This window comes from Rutidosis leptorrhynchoides, chromosome 4 (assembly GCF_046630445.1).
Source record: "Rutidosis leptorrhynchoides isolate AG116_Rl617_1_P2 chromosome 4, CSIRO_AGI_Rlap_v1, whole genome shotgun sequence".
NCBI classification, from domain to species: Eukaryota; Viridiplantae; Streptophyta; class Magnoliopsida; order Asterales; family Asteraceae; genus Rutidosis; species Rutidosis leptorrhynchoides.
Window position 1 is genome coordinate 213,565,576 of NC_092336.1, and position 26,126 is coordinate 213,591,701.

Below are 26,126 nucleotides of genomic sequence, written 5' to 3' on the forward strand. Positions count from 1 at the left end.
TAGTTTAGCTACGAAAATATTTGGAGAAAAATTAAATTAATCATATATGTCTAATTAATATGATATTTCATATATATTTACTTATGATTTGATTTTATATATTTCAGGACCACCCGTAAACAACACGAGAAGATTAATCATAAGACCTCATGATTGTACGCAACACGTCATTGACAACACGGTACTTTATGTACGCAACACGTCACTTGACAACATGGTACCATGGGTCGAGATTAATTCTGATCAATACAAATACGATGGGCTCTTTATTTATTTTATTTAAGCAACTAATTGTGGACCACTAACATCGGACTGCTAACTACGGACTAAGAAAATATTAAAAGTATTAAAAGTATTAAAAGTATATATATATATATATATATATATATATATATATATATATATATATATATATATATATATATATATATATATATATGTAACGATTACTTAAAAAGAAAATATGTTGATATATTATATATATGGTTAGGTTCGTGATATCTATCGGAGACCAAGTCGTGATAAATACCTTCAAGGCAAAAGTGAGTATATAGTCCCACTTTTAAACTCTAAATATTTCGGGATGAGAATACATGCATTTTATGATTTACGTTATGGACACAAGTGAATAAAAATATATATTCTACGTTGAGTTGTACCACTGGCATACTTCCCTGTAACTTGGTAACTATTATTTACATGAGGTATTGTAAACGCGAATCCTGTTGATAGATCTATCGGGCCTGACAACCCCAACCGGACTGGACGACCAGTATTCAACGGTTGCACAGTACTTCGTTTCGGTGACTACACTTGGTACTGTGTAGAAAGATTTCATAATAAAGGGAATATGCGACGTTGATTAAATGTTAAGTATGATTATCAAGTGCTCAACAACTTAGAATATTTTTATTAAAACGTTTATATATGAAATCTTGTGGTCTATATTTATAACGCTGCCGGCATTAAACCTATATCTCACCAACTTTATGTTGACGTTTTAAGCATGTTTATTCTCAGGTGATAACTAAAAGCTTCCGCTGCAACATGTTGAATTTAAGCAAGATCTTGAGTATGCATATTTGTGTTAAAAATAAAACTGCATATCGGAGGATTTGTAATGTAAAATATGTTGGAAGTCGTATTGTTATTATCACATGTAAAGTTTGTAAGTCTAAGATTATCGCTAAACGATAATCATTATTAAGTTGTTTAAACCTTGTATTTGTAATAAAAGCTATGGTTTGTATTGTAAAAATGAATGCAGTTTTTGAAAAATGTCGCATATAGAGGTTAATACCTCGCGATGAAATCATATGTTATTGTATTCGTCCTTATGGTTAAGGTCGGGTTATGACATATGGTCTTCTAATTTTGTTGTAAATAAGAGCTTATAAGCTTACATACATTTTACAAGATGAAAATCTAAGTTTCATAACTTATGGTTTCATTAAAGTGAAGATCCAAGTTCTATAACTTAGGATCTAACTTAAGAACACTAGATCTAGACTTTCTAGTCTAGGATCTTTAAGATCTAGCTAAGATCTAAGTTCTACAACTTAAGATCTTGTTTATTTAGTTTACTTTCAAGTTTGTAGCTTAATATTACTATTAGAACTCATGTATGTGTCGGATCTAAGATCTTGATGTAACTTTGGTTCATCAAACAACTTACAACCCTTAATTGAGTTGTGCTACATACCTTAGACTTACACTAGTTTTATGATGGTCAAAACTTGGTTAATATGATGCAAACACATCAACGAGTTGTACAATTGAAGCTATAAGCATCAAGGATGAGAACCATGATGAGCATCAAGCACCAAGAACCCACCGGAGCACCTTACCTACTATTTTCCGGGTCTGATCAGTAACCTGGGCTACTGGAAAAGTTGATTTGCAGCTAGTTCGGTTTGAGTAGATGATTTTTCGTTTAGACCTCGTCTTAAACCGAGTTACGGTTTAGGATTTATGGCCATCCGAAAGTCACTACACCCTTTTAACGTTGTGCTAAAATTTATGACCTACTTGCACTTAAACCATCACCACGGTCAAACAAAGACGAGTTTAGTTTTGGAAATTGGTCAGCCTCTAGGGGACTTATATACGGAGCCATGGCCACTGGTCTCACCTCATTTCAGTTTGTATAGAGGTCGTGGCGACTGAACGAAGTCAGCCTTTCTTTCAAACTCTATTCTTGATTGAAACTTACTTTACACTTTTTGATTAATGATGAATGATGATGATACTTAAGACCTAATTTACATAATTTTAAACCTTTGTGAACGATTTACTGACTTAGTAACTTTTGACTTAGGTTGAGGACCTTCCGGACCAACCACTTGCTTACTATTCCCGCGTATCGACTTTTACTACTTTCCATTTTGAGTTATAGCATCCCTTTTTACTTTAACTATTTTGGGAACTGAGAATACATGCGCATTTTACGTTTTAAATACTAGGCACGAGTACTTAAACTTTATATATGTGTGGGTTATACAACGGCATAAACTTTCCCCCTAGCTCGGTAACATTTAGTCATTGGTCTTTGAACCGGTGAATGCGAATCTTAGATATGGATCCATAGGGTTTGATATCCCCACTCGGGCTAGTAGCGCTAACATTTAACGGGTGTTTAATACTTCATAAATTTACGCACTCGCCAAGTGTACTTTTAGGGGGTGTTATTTATGTTAAGTTAGTTACCAAGTGCCCACGGTTATACATATACTTTTCATACTATTTTGAAACACTGAAATCTCGTGGCCTACCTTACATTACTGTTATACTTAAACTATAGCTCACCAACCTTTGTGTTGATGTTTTTAAGCATGTTTTTCTCAGGTGCTTAAGGTTTGATTGCTTCCGCTGTACTTCCCATGCTTTGTAGACTCCCGCTGCGCTTATTAGAGATGTCTTCGCATGAAACATTTAATTTTCATTCAAACTATGTTACTTTGAAACGATGAATTTGTAACGACCATTGGGTCACGTACTATTATTATTGTCTTCTATTCATAGAAGCACACTATCTTATGTTAAACATTTGATGTTGGTTTAGACATCACCTTTTCTTATGAATGCAAACTTATTTTAAAACAGCATATAGTGTTTGACCTTGTAATGATCCTGTTGTTGATGATCCGTACACGTTAATTTTGTACGGGACATTTGGTATCATAGCATTGGTTGTAGGGAATTAGGTTGCATTAGTGAGTCTAGACCGGACCGAGTAGGATTCACTAATAGGACTAATCTACAACTTGCTAGTTTACTTGTTTCTGTGGAATTTGCTACATGTTGCTGCTTACTTTTACTGCTATATGCCGTATGCTACTACATGATTTCGCTACTGTTTGCTACCATATGCTTTTGATTGCATGATACTTCTGTAGGATTTGTTATTATTGCCATGCTATTTACTGCTATAGATGATCTAGACTGTCGTAGTTACTTTGCCTAATACGTGCTTGCTATACGACTTACTGACATGGAAAAAGTTATTTTTCCTTGTTCAGATGTCAGATATCCCGCCCGTTATCATTTTGGAGAGCGACTCAGACTCATCCGCCACATCGCCTGCCATTGTTGCCGATTCACAGATCCCGTCCTCCTTAACCTCCAGCGACTTTGGCGCTTCATCCTCTGGAGACAGTAGCCATGCACCAGACCCAGTGATCATCTCAGACGGACATGAGGATCCACCGGAGATTCCAGCTCCACTCATCCCAGGACCCTCGGAGCCACAGCACCATTCCGGTGGTGCTGTGATTCCTGGGGAATATGGGGACGTTCCTTTCCAAAATGAGCATGGTCATTGGGCTAGATGCCTTCCTGATGGACGTGTCGTGCCGATTCCACCCGGCAGATACCGACTGATGACTACTGGCCGAGCACATCCACCTTCCGATGATTCCGATGACTCATCATCCGACGATTCCAACGACGAGGATTCCGACGAGGTTTTCGACGAGGACTCTGAGGAGACGCTCGTGCAGCCACCCTCTACCCCGCCGAAGAAGCGGTATCGTTTTGATGGTACTGTTATTCCATGGGTTAACAGAGGTAGATCATTCGTTAACGCACATGGACTGAAGGTTTGCCCGCAAGCGAGTTGTGCCTTACCCTGCCAATCCATTCGTGCATAAGGCTTCCCGATACGCAGCATCTACTTCTGGTGCTGGACCATCTGCACCACTAGCTCCACCAGCATTATCTGCACCACCTGCACCATCAGCACCGCTTGCTCCACCAGCCTCTCCCTCTGTCGAGGAACTGACGAGGGAGGTGGATACCCTCCGTGCTCGGGTAACTGAGCTCGAGGACCAGATGTCCCACATAATGGACATCCTTTACCCACCGTCACCATAGGGCTTTTGTATTAGATTTCTTCATGTAATCCCGTTTGTAGTTTCATGTTTTTCTAATGTATTGTACGAACCTTATGCGGATGTATGCAACTTTTAATTAATAAATGGAACTTTGCGTTGTTTAATTTTCGTACGGTGTTCTATTTACATTACTGTATGATGATTTTGTGGTATCTGTATCTAGTTGCATTACTTAATTAGCATGTGTTGTGTTGATTCCATGATTGGTTACCATATACTGTATTATTATTATTTAAATACTAGATTTTGACTTGAGTTAAAAATTTTGTTTAGAAGATCAATGACCAACGGAAGATCAACGCCCACAGCAGCACAGATTGAAGAAATGATAGCCGAACGGGTAGCCGCAGCTATAGCGGAAATGAACCCCCAAGCTCCACCAGTTATCCAGCACAATCATAACGGGTGCACATACAAGGAATTCCAAAGCTGCAAGCCCCACAATTTTAGTGGTACTGAGGGGCCAGTTGGACTTACAAGGTGGTTTGAGAAATTGGAAGCAGTTTTCCGTGTAAGTAACTGCTCAGAGACGAACAAAACCAAGTATGCCTCCTGTACACTGTCGGACGACGCCCTAACCTGGTGGAACACACTTGCTCAAGCTAAGGGTATTGATGAGGCATATGCTACCCTGTGGGAGGAATTTAAGGGGGCCATGATTGAAGAGTACTGCCCCAGGATAGAGATACAGAAAATGGAGGCTGAGTTCTGGGATTTGAAGGTTGTGGGAACCGATCTCGATGGTTATAACCGTAGGTACCTGGAATTAGCTTTGATGTATCCTACGATGGTTACCCCGGAATTTAAGCGAATGGAACGGTATTTGTGGGGACTCCCCAAGTCCATCCAAGGAAATGTTACCTCTTCAAAACCAGCTGATGTCCCGGAAGCTATGGTGTAATGACCCGGGAATTTTCGACCAAATTTAAACTTTAATCTTTATATGTTTCCGACACGATAATCAAAATCTGTAATGTGAGTCTCGAAAATTTTGAAATTTGTATTCATGTAATCAATTACCCTTTGACTGTTCTCGACGATTCACGAACCATTAATCGTAAATAGAAAAGTATATAATTATAAATTTTTATACATGTAAATAATTATATTATGAATTAAATATATTAATAAACTATTATGTGATTAGGAAAAAAACTTAAACTTGGTATTTAAATATGATTAATTATGTAGTAGTGGAAATATATAAAAATAATAAATAGTAAAGAATCAATAAATTATATAAGTGATAGGTAGTATATAATAAACTTAACTACAAGTTGAATATAATTATTATATTAAAACTACTATCATTACTAGTATTATTATTATTAAGCAATATTATTAATAATATCATTAAATAGATTGTTATTATTAGTATTAGTTATATATATATATATATATATATATATATATATATATATATATATATATATATATATATATATATATATATTATGATGTATAAATATTAAATATTAATTGTATGTTAGCTAATAAATTGTAATATTAAATAATTACAAATTAAAACATAAATATTATATTAATAATATTATTATTACTTTCAATATTAATATCAAGACTAGTGTTATTTAAATATATAAACTATAGATACGAATGTGATACATACAAATGAATATAGTAATATTATTATTAATATTATGGTTATTATTAATAATATCAGCAATATTATGATCAATATTATTGTTATATTATTATTAAAAGTATTAATATTATTGTTAATATTATGAATCATTATGATTATGATTATTATTATTATAATTATTAATAGTATTAATATAATGTCAAGATTATTGTTATAGAGAAACAGATAACCAGATATACATTATACAAATATATATAGATTACGTATATAGATAAGTAAATACGTATATAGACAATCAAATACATATACAGATAATTAAATAAATAAATCCATATAAATATACAATATAAAACCGTATTCTGTTATCAATCCTTATCAATCTGTGGTAATGGTTGCTTTAAGTTCCCAATCCAGTACAAGTCGATACCATCAATCCAATATAACAAACAATAACAAACAATAACAGTTAAAGGCGATCCTGTTTTTTTTATTTTATTTTCCTGACAGCAGATTTTTTTTGTCGATTCAATCAAGCTACGAAACAAAACTAAGTGATTCAATTACACTGTAACTACATCTATTAAACTCCATATAACACTCTGCGTACTCAATTCGAATTATTAGGAGAATTAAATTTTAAAATACAAGAAAAACAGATACGATATCTCTGTTATTCACTATTTTGTCAATTCAATGAATTCGAGTCATATTTTAAAATCTATTAATGCATTTATCTTAGGAATCTCGTATCAAAACTATCTGCAAAGTCTTACAACTCAATTTTTCATATGGAGTTCTAATTTGAGAGTCAAACATTATTTTCAAAAAGTCAATGAATTTGTTCATCGTTAAATTCGAATTTAATTCGATGTTTTTGGATCAATTAACGATTCAAATAGTTTCTAGAGGCGATTTGAAACATGTTTGGTGTTAAAATCTTTGGCTAAAACGTTCTAGAAATCGAAAATGATTATTGAGTTCTTATATTATTATTTTTTCGATACAGCAACAGCTCCTTTTCTTTTATTTTTATTTCTTTTATTTTTATAAAATTTAATTCATTATCTAGGTCGTTTCTATATATATTCCATTTCCTAAAACCAAAAAGGTAATTAAATTGAGACCTGGTATGAACTTTGGTCGAATAACAGTTGAAGAAGAAGATGAACATAAGCGAATGGATTATATTAATTTGGTTACAGAGTAAATCAGAAAAATTGGAGTGGTCAGATGGTTAAGGGTGTGTGTATGGATTAGGATAGATCACGGGTTCGATTCCAGGATGGGTCATGCATTTTTTTTAAAAGCTCCTTTCTAAGGTAGTCTAACATTTTTATTTATTTATTTATTATTATTATTATTATTATTATTATTATTATTATTATTATTATTATTATTATTATTATTATTATTATCTTTGTTACTATAAACTAATATTGTTATTGTTATTATTATTATTACAAGTATTAAAAATTATTATTATTAGTAATACAAAAATAAGTGTTAATTATTATTATGAATAAAATTACAGTTATAAATAATATTAATATTATTATCAGTTTGTTACCAAGTAACTTAATTAAATATTATTAGTGTTATTATTATTAGTATTAGTAATATTGATAAAAGTATTACTATGATTAGGATATTATCATTATTATCATTAAGTATCAGAATGATTGTTATTATTAAGTATTACGAACATTAGTTATTGCTGTTATTATTATTAATGTAAGTATTAGTTACCATTTGTTATTATTATTATAACCGTAGTTACAATTATTATTATTATTATTATTATTATTATTATTATTATTATTATTATTATTATTATTATTATTATTATTATTATTATTATTATTAAATCGTTATTATTATCAAAACTATCTTTTAAACAGATAAATATTTTATACCTAAAATATATTTGTTACACATACTATAATTATATTAAAATTTCACATAACTATATATATCAAACCTATTAATATTATTTATATAAATATATACAAATAACAAACTATCGATTTTTATATATAACATTTAAACAATTATGTATATAAATATGGATATATTAATATAACTATATAAATATTAACTATTATGAAAATATACACAAATTAAACATACATTATATATAAATTAATGATATAATAAATAAATTGTTCAGTTACAATTATGTGTATTAATAAATACCCAAATGATATAGGTTCGTGAATCCGAGGCCAACCCTGTATTGTTCAGTTGTTCAATGTCGTCATATGTATTTTTACTACAAAATACAGTATGGTGAGTTTCATTTGCTCCCTTTTTAATTGATTTTGCAATATATATTTTTGGGCTGAGAATACATGCGCTGCTTTTATAAATGTTTACGAAATAGACACAAGTACTTAAAAATACATTCTACGTTGAGTTGTACCACTGGCATACTTCCCTGTAGCTTGGTAACTACTATTTACATGGGTATTGTAAAACGCGAATCCTGTTGATAGATCTATTGGGCCTGACAACCCCAACCGGACTGGACGACCAGTATTCAACGGTTGCACAGTACTTCGTTTTGTAGGCTACACTTGGTACAGTGTAGTGAGATTTTATAATAAAGGGAATATGCGACGTTGATTAATAGTTAAGTATGGTTACCAAGTGCTCAACCACTTAGAATGCTTTACATACACTTGCGTGTGTATTATATTTATGATTATGAAATCTTGTGGTCTATTAACATATTGAAATGATTATTATGATAAACCTATGAACTCACCAACCTTTTGGTTGACACTTTTAAGCATGTTTATTCTCAGGTACGAATTAAGTCTTCCGCTGTGCATTTGCTCATTTTAAGGATATTACTTGGAGTCGATCATCGCAATGGGACCAAATGTTGATGACTTCGTCCAGGTGGATTAGGACGGGTTGTTAAAGTTGGTATCAGAGCGGTGGTCGTAGCGAACCAGGTCTTGCATTAGTGTGTCTAACTAGTAGTTGTTAGGATGCATTAATGAGTCTGGACTTCGACCTAGTAGTTGTTAGGTTATGTTAATGAGTCTAGACTTGAACCTGGTCTGCATGTTAAAAGTGTTTGCTTACCACCATTTGTCGAAAAATATCTACTTGTCATTTACAGTCTCGACGCGTCTTATAGCAATTAGTGCATAGACAGTGTACAGACAAATTCACATCCCATCACATTAAGTCTTGTCTGACACGTTTCCTTAATTCTCTTCGTAATCTATGGGATCTTCTATACTGAACATAAGTATTCTATGTAATTAAATATCATCTGATATCCGAAAATCATTTCATATCGAAAAATCCTTTATTCAATCGTACGCAATGGAACTCACCACTAATTCAAATCCCTCAGATTCCGATATGGAGTCTCACTCTAGCTCCAGAGGCAGCGTCACCAGAATGAATCAACCAATCAGCCATCCCCAATTCATCTGATGGGTTCGTAGTCTACTTAATCATTGGAGGCAAGAAGAAGGTGATCCCTTCCACCAACCAAATTCACCTCTGGGTGAAGAACCTGAAGCACTTACCGGCGAACCTGTCCGAAACACCATTTTCTCTTTCATTTCTAGAGTATCTCGCCACGATTATATACTACATCAAATTCTAGATTTTATTTATCCACTCGTCCAAACCGACAATCACCTCGGTGTAATAGAAGAAGTCAACGAGCTTCGCGCTCGAGTTGTAGCTTTAGAAAATATGGCGCAAAACCTACCAGCTTCAGCAACATCACCGGCACCAACAACAGTATCACCAACAACAGTATCACCAACCCAAGTTTCAATATCACATGCCTCAACATCTCATTCTGTACTCCGAGCATAATCATCGTTCTACGTATCGTTCTATCTACTTTATCTTCGTTCTACATATCGTTCTACATCATTTATCTTCGTTCGACATGGCGATTATGTAATCTCTAATGTTTTAGAGATTAAATATTTTTATTCTAACGGTAAATCAAATGAGTTTAATATCATCTTAACTCATTAAATCCATGATTACATCTGAAGAAAATATATATGTATATATGTTTTCATAAAGATGGTAATTAAAAATTCTTTTGTACAAACTGTTAATGGTGAAAATATTTTAACGGGTAGGTAATACCCGAGGAATATTTAGATTTCACATTAATAAGTTACACTGTACATTCTTCAAATCTGATTCAACAGTCATTTACTATCCTACTTACATCCACAAAGATACGAATCCGTTCACCGCAGAATAAACATTTTCATTCAATTTCATATTTGGATTTTGACCTATCAGAATCCAACAAGTGGCATAATGAAGAAAACATTGGACAAAATAAAATTTGTTAGAAACAAACAAATTAATTATAAAGAATTTTGTTAAGAATCCACGCTAACTGTTCCTAGCTAACTGGTTACATTTTATTTATCGCAATTTAATTATCGCAATTTACATTCTCGCAATTTACATTCTCGCAATTTTATTTATCGTCATTTAATTTCTGTTATTTATTTTACGCACTTTACATATCGTCGGATAAATCGGGACACATGTACACAATACGTCGGATTAATTCTGAGACAATAAGTTGTACAATGGGTCATGATACGTATTTATTAATTCGAATATTTGGTACATCCTAACACAATAAGTATACAATACGTTTTGATAAATCCTAAGACAATACGTACACAATACGTCTTAGTTAATTCTAAGACAATACATCTACAATACGTCTCTGGGTTGATGCAAAGACAATACGTATACAATACGTCGTTGGGTAATTCTAAGATTATATATATATAAACCAATTATTGGACTATCAACTAAGGACGGCCATTATTGGACAATTAAAGTGGATTAAAATATTGATTATAACATATGAACCTAAACAACTCTTCAAGTTTGCCACTTGATTTCATCTTAAACCTCATTTGGATCTTGACGATTCCAATTCGTGTTCAAATCCTTCATGATTCTTGAAAACACCTCGATCGAGAGGATGAACTGGCCGCACTTCATCTATGGAAGAAAAGGTTGATGCATATAGTTATGCACCTGAAAAACTCTCGGAAACTGAGCAATCGTTTAACACGTAGCTGTGCTAATTCTTTTAGTGTTATTATTACCCAAAATAATTTGGGTAATCCCTTTCAAATTAGCCAATTTTGTCACAGCTCCAGCAGAGCAACTTCGACCTTTCATTCGAATAAGTCTTATTATAACTTTGATATATATGATTGGCTTTCCTCATCGTTACCGGAAAACCTTTTATATTCCACCATATTACCATCAGTGTTTAATCATCTAAAAACACAATTATCCTGAAACCACCTCGGTTTGATAACCGATGACCCAGATCCGTTAACTTTGAAGAGGCTGACGAAGCAGCATGTTGTAGATGGTCTTAATGGCCAAAAGTTGATGATAAAGAAGGAAGTGTTGGAAACACTCAATAGAAAATTTGGTACTGAAAAACAGATTGAGCTAACCATGAAGGAGACCAAGGACGAATACAAGGACCAAACCCTATATTCAAAGAATCCATGTAATTCTGGATCCGATGAAATCTTTAGAGAATACCTTGCTCCGAAGTCATGTTAAAATTTTGCGGAAAATTCTTCTTCATCAACCTTCGAACTTGGAAATTCCAAAATATCATCATAAATATCTTCGATATTTCTGAGGATATTTTCATAAATATTCTTGTTCGAAATTATCTACCTCTTTGTATTTTTGTATTCCATTATATTAGAAACTTCTGTAAAGTCTAAGTATAAATTATGAATGAATTGTGGAGAAGTGTTGGGAACTGAAGCATGAGTTAGTATAATATAATGCGCTTGGCCAACGTGATTATATTACAGTAAGTCATGCTAAATTTCTAATGTAACGTGATGATGATTCACAGACCTTATCCTCGTCATGTGCCATGTTACACGACTCTTTCATTCTACTCAATTTCTAAGCATATCACGAAAATATTTCTTTGATATTTCTGTTCTTCCGTAATTCCAACAGTTTGCTAATAAATCGTGGTATTTCATTTTCTTTCTGATTAGAAGATTTTCTTTAAATTCCATGAATTTCGAAAATTCACCATGACTACGTCAAAAGTTAAATCTCTATCTCGATCTTTTGTGATAGCTCCACTCATATGCTTCAAGTAATCGAATTGTTTTATCCATATTACTCAATGATGATAAAACTCTATTTATCAATTCATATTCGTCATAAAAATATTTTTATTGTTAACCATGACCACCTCACTTAAATTTCGGGACGAAATTTCTTTAACGGGTAGGTACTGTAATGACCCGGGAATTTTCGACCAAATTTAAACTTTAATCTTTATATGTTTCTGACACGATAATCAAAATCTGTAATGTGAGTCTCGAAAATTTTGAAATTTGTATTCATGTAATCAATTACCCTTTGACTGCTCTCGACGATTCACGAACCATTAATCGTAAATAGAAAAGTATATAATTATAAATTTTTATACATGTAAATAATTATATTATGAATTAAATATATTAATAAACTATTATATGATTAGAAAGAAAACTTAAACTTGGTATTTAAATATGATTAATTATGTAGTAGTGGCAATATATAAAAATAATAAATAGTAAAGAATCAATAAATTATATAAGTGATAGATAGTATATAATAAACTTAACTACAAGTTGAATATAATTATTATATTAAAACTACTATCATTACTAGTATTATTATTATTAAGCAATATTATTAATAATATCATTAAATAGATTGTTATTATTAGTATTAGTTTATATATATATATATATATATATATATATATATATATATATATATATATATATATATATATATTATGATATATAAATATTAAATATTAATTGTATGTTAGCTATAAACTGTAATATTAAATAATTACAAATTAAAACATAAATATTATATTAATAATATTATTATTACTTTCAATATTAATATCAAGACTAGTGTTATTTAAATATATAAACTATAGATACGAATGTGATACATACAAATGAATATAGTAATATTATTATTAATATTATGGTTATTATTAATAATATCAGCAATATTATGATCAATATTATTGTTATATTATTATTAAAAGTATTAATATTATTGTTAATATTATGAATCATTATGATTATGATTATTATTATAATTATTAATAGTATTAATATAATGTCAAGATTATTGTTATAGAGAAACAGATAACCAGATATACATTATACAGATATATATAGATTACGTATACAGATAAGTAAATACGTATATAGACAATCAAATACATATACAGATAATTAAATAAATAAATCCATATAAATATACAATACAAAACCGTATTCTATTATCAATCCTTATCAATCTGTGGTAATGGTTGCTTTAAGTTCCCAATCCAGTACAAGTCGATACCATCAATCCAATATAACAAACAATAACAAACAATAACAGTTAAAGGCGATCCTGTTTTTTTTTATTTTATTTTCCTGACAGCAGATTTTTTTTGTCGATTCAATCAAGCTACGAAACAAAACTAAGTGATTCAATTACACTGTAACTACATCTATTAAACTCTATATAACACTCTGCGTACTCAATTCGAATTATTAGGAGAATTAAATTTTAAAATACAAGAAAAACAGATACGATATCTCTGTTATTCACTATTTTGTCAATTCAATGAATTCGAGTCATATTTTAAAATCTATTAATGCATTTATCTTAGGAATCTCGTATCAAAACTATCTGCAAAGTCTTACAACTCAATTTTTCATATGGAGCTCTAATTTGAGAGTCAAACATTATTTTCAAAAAGTCAATGAATTTGTTCATCGTTAAATTCGAATTTAATTCGATGTTTTTGGATCAATTAACGATTCAAATAGTTTCTAGAGGCGATTTGAAACATGTTTGGTGTTAAAATCTTTGGCTAAAACGTTCTAGAAATCGAAAATGATTATTGAGTTCTTATTTTTTTTTCGATACAGCAACAGCTCCTTTTCTTTTATTTTTATTTCTTTTATTTTTTTTAAATTTAATTCATTATCTAGGTCGTTTCTATATATATTCCATTTCCTAAAACCAAAAAGGTAATTAAATTGAGACCTGGTATGAACTTTGGTCGAATAACAGTTGAAGAAGAAGATGAACATAAGCGAATGGATTATATTAATTTGGTTACAGAGTAAATCAGAAAAATTGGAGTGGTCAGATGGTTAAGGGTGTGTGTATGGATTAGGATAGATCACGGGTTCGATTCCAGGATGGGTCATGCATTTTTTTTAAAAGCTCCTTTCTAAGGTAGTCTAACATTTTTATTTATTTATTATTATTATTATTATTATTGTTATTATCTTTGTTACTATAAACTAATATTGTTATTGTTATTATTATTATTACAAGTATTAAAAATTATTATTATTAGTAATGCAAAAATAAGTGTTAATTATTATTATGAATAAAATTACAATTATAAATAATATTAATATTATTATCAGTTTGTTACCAAGTAACTTAATTAAATATTATTAGTGTTATTATTATTAGTATTAGTAATATTGATAAAAGTATTATTATGATTAGGATATTATCATTATTATCATTAAGTATCAGAATGATTGTTATTATTAAGTATTACGAACATTAGTTATTGCTGTTATTATTATTAATGTAAGTATTAGTTACCATTTGTTATTATTATTATAACCGTAGTTACAATTATAATAATTATTATTATTATTATTATTATTAGTAAATCGTTATTATTATCAAAACTATCTCTTAAACAGATAAATATTTTGTACCTAAAATATATTTGTTACACATACTATAATTATATTAAAATTTCACATAACTATATATATCAAACCTATTAATATTATTTATATAAATATATACAAATAACAAACTATCGATTTTTAAATATAACATTTAAACAATTATGTATATAAATATGGATATATTAATATAACTATATAAATATTAACTATTATGAAAATATACACAAATTAAACATACATTATATATAAATTAATGATATAATAAATAATTTGTTCAGTTACAATTATGTGTATTAATAAATACCCAAATGATATAGGTTCGTGAATCCGAGGCCAACTCTGTATTGTTCAGTTGTTCAATGTCATCATATGTATTTTTACTACAAAATACAGTATGGTGAGTTTCATTTGCTCCCTTTTTAATTTCTTTTGCAATATATATTTTTAGGCTGAGAATACATGCGCTGCTTTTATAAATGTTTACGAAATAGACACAAGTACTTAAAAATACATTCTACATTGAGTTGTACCACTGGCAAGCTTCCCTGTAGATTGGTAACTACTATTTACATGGGTATTGTAAACGCGAATCCTGTTGATAGATCTATCGGGCCTGACAACCCCAACCGGACCGGACGACCAGTATTCAACGGTTGCACAGTACTTCGTTTTGTAGGCTACACTTGGTACAGTGTAGTGAGATTTTATAATCAAGGGAATATGCGACGTTGATTAATAGTTAAGTATGGTTACCAAGTGCTCAACCACTTAGAATGCTTTACATACACTTGCGAGTGTATTATGTTTATGATTATGAAATCTTGTGATCTATTAACATATTGAAATGATTATTATGATAAACCTATGAACTCACCAACCTTTTAGTTGACACTTTTAAGCATGTTTATTCTCAGGTACGAATTAATTCTTTCGCTGTGCATTTGCTCATTTTAAGGACATTACTTGGAGTCGATCATTGCAATGGGACCAAATGTTGATGACTTCGTCCAGGTGGATTAGGACAGGTTGTTAAATATGCGCACGGCGCATACCCTGATGAACCAAATCACCAGCAAAGAACCAGAAAAGGCTAAATCTGAATCGGGTAGTAGTGAGAAGCGTAAGTGGGACAACAACAAGGGGAGGGTTGATGTGTGCGAGGTGTACTACGAAATAGTATTAATTTTACAACGAAATACTATTAAATACGATACAATTTTACACAAGATATTTATTTATTTATAGAATGGATATACCTAAACCTTGCTACAACATTTATAGGCAGTGTACCTAATCGTACAGTAGTGTAGTTTTTAGTAAGTCCGGTTCGTTCAACAGGGATCTTTTAAACAAGCTTAACGCTATATTTTTAAAAACTATATTTGTAAAAATACAAAAATATATAAGTAATATTATTATTAAAAGGGGGTTTTTACCGTTTAATGACCGGTTTATCGATTTTAAAACTTTAGTCGCAGTTAAAACCTAATGTAAAATATTAAAAATAAATACAACTTAATTTAAAGCGTAAAGTAAATAACGATAATGAAATTGCGATAAATAAAAGTGCGATAATTAAAAGTGCGATAATTAAAAGTGCAATTAAATACAATGACAATAAATAAAAGTGCGATAATTAAAAGTGCAATTAAATATTAAATAAAAGAATTATGCTTATTTAAACTTCCATAATCATGATGTTTGACGTGTTGATTTTTAGTTTTTTCCCATGGGTTAATTGTCCTTTGTCCTGGATTATTTGATATGTCCATACGGATTTGTCCATAATAGTCCATCAGTCATAATCATAAAATACAGAAGTCTTCGTCAAATTATTCTTATTCCCGAAGTCAAATATTCCAACTAATTGGGGATTCGAATTGTAACAAGGTCTTAATACTTTGTTTAATGAATACACCAGGTTATCGACTGCTTGTAAACCAAGGTTTTACTACTTTGTTAACAATTACACCAATTACCCTTGAATGTAATCCACCCCTGTTTCAACAAGTCTATTAACTATTAATCCAGTTCCGTGTCCGGTAAAATGAACAATTATTGGTATTTATAGATATCCCGCCCACCGTACCCAGTCAAGCGTATGTGGTTATATATAAATACGTCAAATTATAAGTCTATATATTAAATTAACGAGGTATCATTTAGTTAATATAAAGCCCATTAATAGCCCAAAGTCTAATTTCCACAAGTGTCGTTCTTTTATCCAAACTCCAGTTATGGTACAAAGCCCAATTACCCAATTTTAATATTTAGCCCAACATCATGATTACTTCGGCATTAAATAAGCATAATAATAACTTAGCTACGAGACATTAATTTAAAAATAACAATAACCATAACTTACAGTGATTAAAAATAGCGTAGCGTTACACGGACAGAATTTTGACTTACACCCTTATAACATTCGCTAACATACCCTTATTATTAGAATTTAAAATTAAAATTAAAATTAAAATATAATATATATATATATATATATATATATATATATATATATATATATATATATATATATATATATATCTTTACGTATGAGAGAAAGAAGAAAAAGATTTGTAAAAGATCGCTCAAAACTGCGAAATTTATAGATGTGGCCTGTTACCTACTACCATGCGATCACATGGAAAATGTGCTTCCAGGCCATGCGATCTAATGGCCACTTTTTCCAGCTCACATGAGCTTGTTTGCATTCTGCCGACGGTTTTAAATATAATATATAATATGTAGATAATTTTAAGAATTATTTAAATATTATATTATATTTATGTGCATAGTTGACTTGTAATTTTTAGTCCGTTGCGTCGAGCGTTGAGAGTTGACTTTGGTCCCGGTTCCGGTTTTTCGAACGTCCTTGCGTACAATTTAATATCTTGTATTTTGCATTTCGCGTCTTGTACTCTTGTAATTTTGAGACGTTTCTCATCAATAATTTGAACCACTTTGATTGTATTTTGTACTTTTGAGCTTTTTGGTCGTTTGCGTCTTCAATTCGTCGAATCTGTCTTTTGTCTTCACCTTTTATTATTTAAACGAATATCACTTGTAAATAGAACAATTGCAACTAAAAGCTTGTCTTTCTTGAGGGATAATGCTATGAAATATATGTTCGTTTTTAGCATTATCAAATATTCCCACACTTGAGCGTTGCTTGTCCTCAAGCAATATAGTCTTGAAATAAAAACATACTAGAATCACTTCTTTATTCTTCACACTTTGTACATCAGTGATTTTTATACGGCGGTATGAACAATGGTAGTAACGATGTGGTTTACAGTCCTACATGACTATAAAAATTTAGATCCTTTAAGGAAATTGGATCTTTATGAAAACATTTGATCTTTTGAAAATTTAATCTAGCTTTTACCCTAGATAAGTTTTCCGGAATAACCCTTCACCGGTGTTTGCAAATTGTTTTTGTGGGTTTGGTGGGTTTCAGATTTGAAAACTTTAGCTCAAAACTTGCGATTTTGTGTCACCCACTTGCTAACCTTGTATTGGGAAAGCAACACGTCCAGTATACTTGCTCCGTATATTACCTTTCGGTAAACTACCGTCCGGTTGTAAAGGAAAGCGTTGAACAAGCAAATGTCAAGGCAATGACCCTGACATGCTTTTAATTATGGTCTATAACGTGTCGGATGCAATTACTATCCTTGGTAGGAGCAATAGTAAAGCTCACCCTTATAATTTTTTGGTTTGGCACAAGGTCCTGTCTTTGACCATACTATGCAACCACCGTTCTTATGGTTGACACCCAATTTGGTTCAGATGACCTAATGAATTCCAGGTGAATTCCTAGGATTTTACGTTCAATGGTAATGAACGCATTGAAAATGGATTTTCAGAAAACAAATCGGTTTGTAATTTTGATCAAAATATTTTCTCGTTCAAGCTCGAGTTTAGATATCATCGAATTCCATGAGTTTGTAATTCTCAATCTTTAAGGTAAATCTCAAGGATTGAGTAATATCAGTCTTAAAAGCTGATTTTTAATCTTTAAGGAGATTATCCTTTCTGGGGGTCTGATTCATTAGTCTTATCAAGCTAATTTGCACGGCGTCCTCCCCATTTTACGAGACAGATCCTCTCATGGTTAGGATAAGTCTGACCACTTGGCAACCCTGTTTGATGCTGAGGTCCGTGGATTTCCTGCTGATTTTAGTGATGACTTTTCTAGATTTTTCGTCAACCTACAGCTGGTCTGGACGACAACTTCATGACCTAAATCAAGAAGCGCGTGTTTTTTTCGGAAGACTTTACTTCCTTTAAATGATGGAATTGATTCATCGTGTGGATCCATCTTTCTTTCAAATATATTACAGTAAATCGGGTGAAACTGATTAGTTTAGTCTAAAGCAAAAGCATCTTCAGTTGTTTATACAAAAATATGTGACATATGTTCTAAATAACTTGGTAAATTTTTCCCACACTTGGCTTTTATTTTCTTTTATTTTCCTTTTTATTGTCCTCTATTCCATTTTAAATGAATTCTAACATTTTGGTTTGTTTCTCAATTTATGTCCTTTCTGAGGTAACAATAATTTCGGTGTTAACACCTAGTTTTATCGTTCATAAATATGTATAAACATGATTTTGAGTTCATTTAATTGAAAATTTTGAAATTTTTTACTAGAATTGGGTAGTCAGTATATAAGACTAGGGATGTTCTTTATTATCAGAGAGCACTAGATTCTAATACAACTACTGCGTTACTAGTATTTCTAATGGTAACCAAGTGTATAAGTCAAAATTTTTTAAAATTCCGAAAGAATTTAACCCCTTCCCACACTTAAGATCTTGCAATGCCCTCATTTGCAAGAAATCAGTAACAATTTAAATTATTGAGGGTGATTAGCGTAGAAAAATGATTAAATTTTACCAAAGTTTCCAAACATATTGGCGTTTTTTTTTTTTGGCATACTTTAAATCAATAAGATTAAAAATAATGATAACAAAATTTCACGTCCCGCCCTCGGGTAAAGCAATTTCGGTTCAACGACCTAGTCTTCAACTCACGACGAATTTTAAAAATCATATTTTTAGCTTAGTGAAATAAAGTATATTTTTGTTTTTAAAATCACACCAAACTTAAATTTAAAATGCATAATATTAAAAATTCATATTAATATTATTAATATTTTTATACATTAATTTTACAAACTTATATTAAAAATATTAATTTTTAAAATATTTAAAAAAAACTTAAATATATTGGTTTTAAAAGGTTTAAAATATCAATTTAATATTTATATATTAATTTTAAAACAAGGTAAAAATTAAAATTAAAAAACTTTTTGGTCTTTTATCCCACTTTAATCAATCAAATATTATCAAAAATATACGCCCCTCTTTTCGGTAAAGTAATTTCGGCTATTTTACCTAGTTTTATTCCTGACGAATTTCTGAAATATTTTGGGTTGATTGATTAAAGATATTTATACCTTAAGAATAAACGGTAAATTTCGCAGTGATGAAATAAATTTTTGTATGATATCAATAATTTCAGTCGCAAAACCTAATTTTATTGAGTATCAATTTAATACTTTATAGCGAACAATTTAGCGTTTAATATTAAAAGGTTAAAAGCAATAAAATAAAAATAAAAACTGTACATACTTACCTGTGAAATAGAATTCTTAGTGACCTACTTTAGCCCACTCATAAGATAGTCAGACTAATTGGTTTTTCATAGCTACATAGGCGTAACCTCGAGCATTCAATGTTTTTTCTTCGAAACATATGAACGGTCCATCTCTGCATAAAGGAACGAATTCGGTATTGGAATATGTCTGATTCGTCGAACATTTTCCTTCGTGTGACCATTTTCTGCATTTGTGACATCTTTCAAGGTGTCGTGCTCTTCTTTTCGCTGCGGATTTTGATTTTCCTTTACCAAACTGTAACTTATTATTTTCGTTCCTGGATTCTTTTCTTACTCCGTCCAATTTGCCTCTGATTAATGATACCAATTCACTTGGCAGGGTGTCATTATTACGTTTAGTGATTAAAGTGTGTAGCATTAGACCATGGTTTAATTCACAGGAAGTCTTCATCTCGTAAAACCTAAAAAAAATAAAAATTCAGAATTGGGGGGGGGAGAAGACTAGTTCTTTAGGGTCTGCTAGGGAAAGACCATTCGGGTTCCATTTTCGAGAACTACACGAAAACAGAAAATCTAACTCTAACAGAAATACATATTACTCTAAAAAGATTCGAACCTCCCCACACTTAGTTAGCTGTGGTGTTGAAATTGTGATTAACTTCGTTGTCAACTTCCATCGGACCATGTATGTAATGTTTAACTCTGTGACCATTAACTTTAAATTCAATCCCATTTGAATTTATTAATTCTACCGTTCCGTACGGGAAAACTCTTATGACTATGAATGGTCCAGACCATCTTGATTTCAATTTTCCAGGAAATAGCTTGAATCGTGAATTGAAAAGAAGAACTCTGTCTCCTTCTTTAAATTCTTTTGAACTTCTGATTCTTTTATCATGCCATTTCTTCGTTCTTTCCTTATAGATTAACGAATTTTCGTATGCTTCATGTCTTAATTCTTCTAATTCGTTTAGTTGACTTAATCGTAGACGTCCGGCTTCATGTAAATCAAGATTACATGTCTTTAAAGCCCAAAATGCTTTGTGTTCAATTTCTACTGGAAGATGACATGCTTTTCCGTAAACGAGTCTAAAAGGTGTGGTTCCAATTGGAGTTTTGTAAGCTGTTCTAAAAGCCCAGAGTGCATCCTCCAATTTCATGGACCATTCCTTCGGATTTGATCTTACGGTTTTCTCTAGAATACGTTTTAAAGCTCGGTTGGTATTTTTAACTTGTCCACTTGTTTGTGGATGATAAGCAGTGGAGATTTTATGAGTTACTCCATATCTTTTGAGAACTTTCTCAAGTTGATTATTACAGAAATGAGTACCCGGATCACTTATTAGAGCTTTCGGTGTTTCGAACCTTGCAAAAAGACGTTTTAAAAAGTTGACTACAACTCGTGCATCGATAGTTGGGAGAGCTTGTGCTTCCGCCCATTTAGATACATAATCAATGGCAACGAGAATGTAGAGATTATTATGAGATTTTGGAAATGGACCCATAAAGTCAATACCCCAAATGTCAAATACTTCACATACTTGAATGACATTTTGTGGCATTTCATCACGTTGACTTATTTTTCTAGCCCTTTGACAAACATCACAGGATTTGCAAAGAAGGTGTGTGTCTTTGAAAATTGTAGGCCAATAGAATCTAGCATCGTAAACTTTTCTTGCTGTGAGCTGAGGTCCATAATGCCCTCCTATTGGTCCTGTGTGACAATGGTTTAAGATTTGACTAGCTTCATCTCCGAATACACATCGGCGTATTATTCCATCGGGACAACTTTTAAACAAATGTGGATCTTCCGAGAAATAGTGTTTTATATCACTAAAGAATTTATTTCATTTTTGGTACGATAATCCTTTTTCAAGGAATCCACATACTAAGTAGTTTGCATAGTCTGCAAACCATGGAATTTCATTATAATCTATTTTCAATAGATATTCATCAGAAAAGTTGTTTTGTATGGCCGATTCATTTAGAACTTCTAATTCGGGATTTTCAAGACGAGAAAGATGATCAGCGGCGAGATTTTCTGCTCCCTTTTTATCTCGGATTTCAATATCGAACTCTTGTAAGATTAAGATCCAACGGATTAATCGTGGCTTGGCATCTTGTTTTGAAAATAGGTATCTAAGAGCGGAATGGTCGGTATAGACCACCGTTTTTGCTAGAACGAGATATGAACGAAATTTGTCAAAAGCAAAGACAATAGCAAGGAGTTCTTTTTCAGTAGTTGATAATGCTAAAAATGAACATATATTTCATAGCATTATTCTTCAAGAAAGACAAGCTTTTAGTTGCAATTGTTCTAATTTCAAGTAATTATCGTTTAAATAATAAAAGGTGAAGACAAAAGACAGATTCGACGAATTGAAGACGCAAACGACCAAAAAGCTCAAAAGTACAAAATACAATCAAAGAGGTTCCAATTATTGATAAGAAACGTCTCGAAATTACAAGAGTACAAGATTCAAAACGCAAAGTACAAGATATTAAATTATACGCAAGGACGTTCGAAAATTCGGAACCGGGACATGAGTCAACTCTCAACGCTCGACGCAACGGACTAAAAATTACAAGTCAACTATGCACATAAATATAATATAATATTTAAATAATTCTTATAATTATTTAATATATTATATTATTTATAAAATCGTCGGCAGAAGAAAACAACCAAATATGAGCCTCCCCAGCTGGCCATGCGATCGCATGGCCTGGAAGGCATAAATCCATGCGATCGCATGAGCCCCAGTTCTAGCCCACATGCCTATAAAAATCGAGCTTTGGTGCACCACAAATCCATCTATCTTTCTCTTTTCTCCATTCATACGATATATTTATATTTATAATTTATATTTTAATTTTAATTTTAATTATAATTCTAATAATAAGGGTATGTTAGCGAATATTGTAAGGGTGTAAGTCGAAATTCTGTCCGTGTAACGCTACGCTATTTTTAATCATTGTAAGTTATGTTCAACCTTTTTACATTAATGTCTCGTAGCTAAGTTATTATTATGCTTATTTAATCCGAAGTAATCATGATGTTGGACTAATTACTAAAATTGGGTAATTGGGCTTTGTACCATAATTGGGGTTTGGAAAAAAGAACGACACTTGTGGAAATTAGACTATGAGCTATTAATGGGCTTTATATTTGTTTAACTAAATGATAGTTTGTTAATGTTAATATAAAGATTTACAATTGGGCGTCCCTATAAATTACCATATACACTCAATCGGACACGATGGGCGGGGTATTTATATGTACGAATAATCGTTCATTTAACCGGACACGGGAATGGATTAATAGCCACTAGAATAATTAAAACAGGGGTGAAATTATGTACAAGGACACTTGGTATAATTGATAACAAAATATTAAAACCTTGGGTTACACTCAGTCGACATCCTGGTGTAATTATTAAACAAAGTATTAAAATCTTGTTACAGTTTAAGTCCCCAATTAGTTGGAATATTTAACTTCGGGTATAAGGATAATTTGACGAGGACACTCGCACTTTATATTTATGACTGATGGACTGTTATGGACAAAAACCAGACGGACATATTAAATAATCCAGGACAAAGGACAATTAACCCATGGGCATAAAACTAAAATCAACACGTCAAACATCATGATTACGGAAGTTTAAATAAGCATAATTCTTTTATTTCATATTTAATTTCCTTTATTTTATATTTAATTGCACTTCTAATTATCGCATTTTTATTGTTATTGTATTGCACTTTTAATTATCGTACTTTTTAATTATCGCAAGTTTATTTTATCGCACTTTTATTATTCGCAATTTCATTATCGTTATTTACTTTATGCTTTAATTTAAGTCTTGTATTTATTTTTAATATTTTACATTTGGTTTTAACTGCGACTAAAGTTTTAAAATCGACAAACCGGTCATTAAACTATAAAAACCCCCCTTTATAATAATAATATTACTTATATATATATATATATATATATATATATATATATATATATATATATATATATATATATATATATATATATATATATTTATATATATTTGTATTTTTATAAAAGTAAACTAATATAGCGTTAAGCTTTGTTTAAAAAGATTCCCCGTGGAACGAACCGGACTTACTAAAAACTACACTACTGTACGATTAGGTACACTGCCTATAAGTGTTGTAGCAAGGTTTAAGTATATCCATTCTATAAATAAATAAATATCTTGTGTAAAATTGTATCGTATTTAATAGTATTTTCTGTAAAAATATAAGCTATTTTATATACTACTCTGCTAAAACATCAAGTATTTTTGGCGCCGCTGCCGGGGACATCATTCTAGCTTAAAAGCCGGAAGCGCAACGCTAATATAAAAAAAAAAAAGATTTTTATTTTTAGTACGCTTTTGTAAAAATACGTTTTAAATATTCAAAAATATTAAAAGAAAAACAAAAATATAAATATATTTTTTTAAGAGTTTGGTAAATATTTAAGTTTTATAAAGTTTCTTTATTTCTATTTTTTTTAGTTTGTAAAAATTTAAGTTTTATTTAATTTATAAATATATTTTATATTTTACGGCAAAAAAAAATAAAAAATAAAAAAATTTCGGCCTGTATTGTAGCAGCCCACTCTGTGGCCCGAAACCCTAGCCCATGCGATCGCATGGCTGGGCAACTGAGGACTCATGCGATCGCATGAGCCCATCTGACACGCCCTACTGAACCTGCCGACAGCATTAATTACGGAATATTATTAATTATTATTAATATTAAACCCTAATTAGGTTTAGTTATTATATTAATTAATTTTAGATATTAATTAATTTGTATTTTTAGTTTAATTAGTTTATTTAAATTGTAAAATTAATAGTTTTATAAAATAAATAATATTTTTATAAAAATTGTACTTTTTACAACTTTTTATATATTTTTATATTTTTTTCATTTTTAATCGTTTTAGCGTAATATTTGTATTTTTAGCTCATATTTAGTTTTAATTCATAAGTTTTTGCCATAATTATTTTTACTTCTAGATTTTTAGGCTTTGCCGTAGAATTCCTTAAGTTTTTTTTAGACTAAGATTTAAGTGCTTTAGAATTTTGCGACGCCTTTTTAAGTTTTAGTTTCTTTTTAAGTTAATTCCATTTGGGATTTAGTTTTTCCTGTAAGCTTTAATATTTTTAGACACTTTTTACTATGTATCAATTATCATTCCAATTAGTAATTTCAATTTGCGATTATAATTTTAAGTTAGTTGTAGTAATAAGGTTAGGTTAGTCAAAGTACTTTTAAGTTTTATAAGTTTCTTTAATTTTTCCGTCACCTTTTATTTTTCAACCATTTTTCTTTTCCGATCTTTTTCGATGAACTCTTTTTCTTTCTTATTTCTCGCTATTCTAGTTTTTAGGACATAGATTTTTATTCTACTTCTTATCTAATTTTCTTAAAATTACGAAAATTTATTTTAAGTGGTTAAATTGATAGACATCAAAATTTTCTGGTTCGTAGTAATAGTTGGATTTGTACGTGGACCGGGTTATTGGAGCCAAACAGTCCTCAATTATATTGAGACCAAACGAATCCTGCCCCTCTGCTGCATCTTTTGGCTATTCGAAACGTGGGCAAAATCAGAAAAGTCTATTGATTGGATAACTTATTATAATTTTTCTTTCCTTTTTAAAACTAATAGGATATTCAGTGAATACACCGAG